The following is a 5,541-nucleotide window of genomic DNA, read 5'->3' on the forward strand; positions in this document are numbered from 1 at the left end:
GCACTGTGCGAGTTTGATAATGTATGTCCTAACCGCTTAATTGATTGATTACCTCACTGCAGCTTCCTGAGGTACCGAATTTATCTCTAATAGCCAGAGTCAGGCTCTGCAGACACCATAGGGGGGACGGGGGTCCCTTGGTGTCGATTTGCTCTTAACTGGAAAGTCATTACCACTTAATACATGTAGATTGTGTTGAAAGAAAATTATGTGTAATGAAATGAGGGAAAAATTAGTGGAGTGTTATGGGCGAAAGCAGATGTTAGGGAGGAATTACGCTAGCAGAGATAATCACCTTCGTTGGTATTGTGTGTGCTGGGGTGTTAACTGAGGGAGAGGCTGGGAGAGAGCTAAATGAATGCGTTGATCGACACAGATTTGCCCTTAGAGCCAGCGGGGAGGAATGGGCCCCTCAGGACTCAGCGGCTGGGCAGCTATAGCTTGGATCACCCATATCCGTGGTCCTTTCCCTCCACAGGCTTCTGAGATGCCCAGGCACGAAGACAGGACCTGCTGGAAGATGGTGTGGCCCATCCCAGGAGGCTGCCTGCTAACAGAGGCCAGGTGATAAGCATCCAGCTCTCATTCTTACACCATTAGCTGAATCTGGGAAAAACAAAAGAAAACATCCCCCCCTCCCAAAAATAAGCAACTAAAAAAAGCTTCCCCTGTAAGAGGATAAGACTGTTGAGTCTTTTTGTAAATGGTCTTATCATCTCAAATGGAGGCATTTAAGTGCCTGTGGCTGGTACTTGTGATGCCAGGGGGAATAAAACCTCATTGTCTTTAGGGCCCAGGATCCTTGGGTACCGAGCCCGGCATTCACGGTGCAAACCTCTTGCTTGACTCGTTTGCTGTGAGCAAACTGAAGTTGAGAGAGAGAGAGAGAGACTCCTGCCCACTGTTACAGACCCAGGGAGTCAAAGGGACATTTGGTCCACTGGCACGGTGACAGATGAAGCCCAGCAGCCCATATAGGCCCTCAGGGACCGGTGGGTTGAAGCAGCTCTGACGGGATGCTGCAAAATCCAGGAATGTTTTTGATACTCTGGCAAGTCGATAATACCTGTGAGCATCGCAGAGCCATCTGGGCTGAAGCCTCCGTTTCCAGCAGGTGGCTGCTCCCATATTCCACACCAAAGAGGCTTACCCTAGAAATGTTTGGATTCCTCTTTACTGGTGGTTCCCAATGTAAGGCCCCAAGATGCCACTCAAGGTCCCTTGATTCTCTGTAGCACTAAAATCGGTCTTTGCAAAAGAAGAAGCAGTCATCATTAACCTTGTAGGCTGCAGGCTTAAGAGGCAGGGTCCATGTGATCTTTTAAAGACCACTGCCGGACATGACAAGTTAATAGGCTCTCAGGTGACAAGTGTTTCGTCTGTTAAAAGGGGTTGATTGCAGTCCTTATCTCTTAAATTTGCTGTGAGTGTTGAAAAAATACTTACCAAGCATTGAACACAATGCCTGGTGCATATAGTAAGTGCTCATTAAGTGTTGATTTTCATTACCAATATGCATAGCTATTAGATTTCCCAGGGAAGTATACTACATGTTTAAGATAGGCAGTGAAACCTGTGAGAGCTGGAATTTGATGGGACTGCCCTGCTTTTCACGGTCTTGCAAGTTTTCCGCCTTTGGCAGGGTACTTGCCACTTTTCAGTCGCTCTTTATTAGTGGAAAATATTAGCGTTTTCCTCATCTGACAGGTATCTGCCTTACGCAGGTTCCGGCTTTCACAAGTTTTACTGTATGTAGATTCTATTTAGATTAAAATATAACAAATCATTTTAGAAGTTTAGTAAATTAATGCATTGGAGCCTTGTATTCATAGGCATTTATTAAGAAATAAGTATAAGGAACACTATTAGCAGATGTTGCACACTCGTTTTGTTGTTAACTTTATGAAGATACCCAAATACTTGAGATGATTGAGAGTACCTACTCTTTACATACTAACTTTACTCCATTCTGGAAAGAATTGGCAGAGACCCAAAAGATCAACAGTTTAAATAAACAAAGACATTTTGTCTATACTGAGTTTTCCTGTATAATGCCTGTTTTATTGCAAAAACCGTTGCTGTTCCGTCTTAACAGTCCAAAGAGAAATAGTAAGGGTTTTCCCCAATCCACTTGCAAATGTTAAGACAAGTACCCTTTGGGTTTTGTTACGCAGACAGGCATCATGGCTTCATTTAGAGACTGGAGTATTTATCAGGTAGCCCCCAGTACCAAGAAGACTACAGGTTCACTTGGGTGGTGAAGATGGTGCGGGTCATCTGAATGACAAATGCTTGTGGTTACAAGCAGGACTGGACTATGCCGCAGGGTATTCAGGCATGGCTATTTGTTTTCTGGTTTCTAAAGAAGTTATACTCAATAATGAAAATCTGACAAATGGGAAGAAACTTAAGGAAAGACACACAATGATAAAACACACCCGTAATTACTCTCCTAACCCAACAAGAAGGAAGTCACTATTAACATGCCCTTGGATATTCTTCCATGTTTTGTTTATGCGTGTGTATGCATGTACGTGCATGTGTATAAGTGTGCAAGCACACATGTCTCTGTGTGGGTAAATGACTTTTTCAATGACGTCATCGTATTTGGTTGAATGAAGGCACTATAATGCTATCACCAACCCCTATCTGTGGAAGGTCTCCAGCATTTTGCTATAATAATCCAGTAATAAACACCCCATGTATTGTGTAGCCTATCTCTTGTTATTTGCTTAGAAGAGATTTCTGTAAGTACAATATCAGTGCCATAGAGTATGAACATTTTTAAGACTTGATAAATATTGCAATGAGTAGCTTTAGAATAGAGTCCAAGTGAAAAGAAGGATGAAAATGACCAGTTCCCTTTGAAAAAGTGTATCAGATGGTGTGCTGACTTCTTGAAACCCAATGGTTTCGATGTCACCATTCGCCCATTGGAAAATAGTTATCATACGTTCACCATTCCATACCCCTAGGCACGTGTCAGGTGCTATCTCATTTTAAACACCACAAAACCCCAACAAATCAGGGATCCAGCCCTTTTATAAAATGAGACAGCTAACTTTACACATTCAACTAATGAAGAATTTAATCATGGTTCTATTCATACAAATGCACACTGTGGTGAATTTCATAAATGCTTTGGAGTTAGATACAAAAGTGTGACCTTGTTCTATACACTTTCCGTTTGACCTTTGGTTCATCACTCAACTTCTTTGAGCCTGTTTCCTTATCTGAAAGTGAGGATAGTCTAACTTGCTAGATTATCTGGAGGATTCAAAGAAATTGTATATGTAAAATGCCTGATATACATTCCATTAAATGGTAACTGTTATTAGTATTGTTACAATCATTTACGTGTGTTTTCGAGGACGTTGGTGGTTCAGTGGTAGAATTGCCTTCCATGCGGGAAACCCGGGTTCGATTACTGGCCAATGCACCTCATGCTCATCCACCACCTGTATGTCACTGGAGGCCTGTGTGTTGCTATGATGCTGAACAGGTTTCAATGGAGCTTTCAGACTAAGATGGACTAGGAAGAAAGGCCTGGTGATCTACTTCTGACAATCAGCCACTAAACACCCTATGGATCACAATGTGCATGGAGCTGCCATGAGTTGGGACTGACTCGAAGGCCACTAACAGCAGCAGCAGCACGACTATTTTATGACCTCTGATAACCCTTTTGTGTATGACTTGTTTTCCACTTAGATTTTTTGTTTTTTCATTAGTGGAATGCATGTTGAATCATTGAGTATGTCTGAAATTTTGGTAAGGTAATATGGGTTTTGAATAATATTGTGTGGGAACACACATGTCCTTCTGTGCTATGGGGGTAGTTTAGGATTATGTGCAATTATGTGGGACATATGTGTCCCTCCAGACTCTAGGGGTAAGACGGTGGGATGAGAAATGCAACTTCCAGACAACACACAGGAACCTGAAGATATACTTACAAGGCTTATCTTGCTGTAAAAAAAATGCCAAAAGAGACAGAAGTTTTGCACAATCACACGTCCAAGATGTACTGCTTAATACAATACCCTGTAAAAACAGTAATTTGTGACACATGCCCATTTTTTCAGTTATAAAGGTCCCCACCTGGTGGCAGCACACAGTAAAAATGGGAAAGCAGCTTCCCAAGAAACCTGAGAGGTGGAAAATGTAGGTTGGTGAATGTATATCCCATTACTCATGAAAGGGTTAAAGGTTTTGGACAGACCTGGTTCAAACCCCAGTTGAATGCATGGCCTTGGTGAAGTAGTTTTAATCTTTGACATTCAGTTTTCTTACTTCGAAAGTAAGGATACACATACCTGCCTTGCCTTTTAGTGATGAATTAATGAGAACATGTAAGCAAAACTGCCCAGTGCAGAGCCTCGTATACATAAAGTAATAGGTAACACAGTAAGTCTTTTATTTTTTTAATCCACGAAAACATCAACAGAAGCTACACTTCAAAAGGTATCAGACCCTATTTCCCCAATTCACAGCTGAGCGAGCTTTCCAAGGGGAAGCCCGCTCACTTGTCTCTGTATTAATGGCTTCAAGAGGCAAGCAGCCTCTCTTGGAGCCACTGGAAAACTATGATAAATGTTTCAGTGACTAAAAGAATAATTAAATTGCTCAGTGCTGGATGCCATTCAGTGAAATGGCACTGCATTAGTGGCATATGGCTGTTATTATTTATAAATACAAAAAAGCAACACTTAGTTAATGCTTCTGGTCTGCCTTCCACAGATCATGCACACAGGCATCCGCTGTCAAGTCCAGACTGTGCCCACCCCCACTTTCCCCGCTCACGCAGGGGGAGGGGTTGCAAACGGCTGGATCTGTGGTCGGTTTGGCAGGTGACTCTGAAAAATCTGACAACTCCCTGTCTTCCAATTCATTGTCTTTAATACCAACACCCCCCTTACCTGTCTTCAGCTGTCTCCTAGGACTGGGCTTTGGGGAAGAACATACCTGAGTTTGAAACTGTCTCCGCCCCTTACAGATGATGTGACTTTAAACAAGAGAGTTATCCTTGAACCTCAGTCTCTTCATTGGTAGAACTGAGGTCAAACCACTCGCAGGTTTTTATGGTGATTAGAGAAAATAAGGTGTGGAAAACCTTAGCCATATTGCAGGACCTCAGCAGGCAATTGTGTTCCTATTGCCTTTTTGTTTGTTTGGTTGGTTTCCAACCTGGTGGCAAAACTTTCCAAAACATATTCAGAACGACCTGATTATCCTTCAAACTTCATTTTGTATCTAGCACATACAACTTAGGTAAAAAACCATGAGTTTGAAATCTGTAGGTCAATTTGACTCTATACCAAATGCCCCTAGAAGGCCATTATTCTTTTTCTAAGGTTTCCTAATTTTTAAAAATAATTTCTATAGTCTTTCTCTTCCTTCTTGGACTATAATAGGTAACTCTCTGAGTAATGGTACTTTTATCATCCACCTCAGTCTTCCACCATTTTAAACAAGCTTAAAATCAGATAAATGTTATCACGTGTGTTGATTCTGAACTGAGCCCACTGTGTGGGACTAAGA

The sequence above is a fragment of the Trichechus manatus genome, unplaced genomic scaffold (assembly GCF_000243295.1).
Source record: "Trichechus manatus latirostris isolate Lorelei unplaced genomic scaffold, TriManLat1.0 scaffold00045, whole genome shotgun sequence".
Taxonomy (NCBI): Eukaryota; Metazoa; Chordata; class Mammalia; order Sirenia; family Trichechidae; genus Trichechus; species Trichechus manatus.